The sequence below is a fragment of the Octodon degus genome, unplaced genomic scaffold (assembly GCF_000260255.1).
Source record: "Octodon degus isolate 3935 unplaced genomic scaffold, OctDeg1.0 scaffold00003, whole genome shotgun sequence".
Classification (NCBI taxonomy): Eukaryota; Metazoa; Chordata; class Mammalia; order Rodentia; family Octodontidae; genus Octodon; species Octodon degus.
This window is the reverse complement of record NW_004524579.1, coordinates 32750214-32750814: the sequence shown is the minus strand read 5'-3', so window position 1 is coordinate 32750814 and position 601 is coordinate 32750214.

Genomic DNA, 601 nt, shown 5'->3' with positions numbered 1-601 from the left:
GATATTGAGTCACACGGCTTGCTCACATCCTGAATTAATTTCTTTTCATCTCTGTTCTCCATGGCAGCTATCTGTGTAACTGTTAATACATCATTACTTCATCTCTCCTTTGCAGCTGACTGAACAGAGAGTGAATGACTCCATGTGGGACCAAGTTGCTTGCCCTGCATATGCTTTGATATCTTAGCTGGAAAAGCACCAAGTGATGTACAGTTTTGTAATTACAGCTTGCAGGTCCTGATTCTGCATCCTTCTGCTTAGATATTGCCATCCTCCTGTACTTTTCCTCTGGGAGTATTTCTTTTCTCATAAAAGAAATCATCTAGCTGTACCTCACTGCCACACTTGTCTTCTCTGAGTAGAGAAGTACTTTTCATCACTTTATTTCCTAATAAAGTGGGAAAAAAAATATGGAGAATGTATACAATCATACCAGAACTGTTTATCTTTAAAGTTGTATCTACTACATGTTTAGTATTTGTGTGGTTCTGTAAAACGTTCCCCTACAGAGCAGAGCTGCAGGTGCGTAGGCCAAAACTGGGGAACTGCAACTGAGCGTCCGAGACAATGAATAATACTTCTTCAAGTCTGCAGTAAAAAA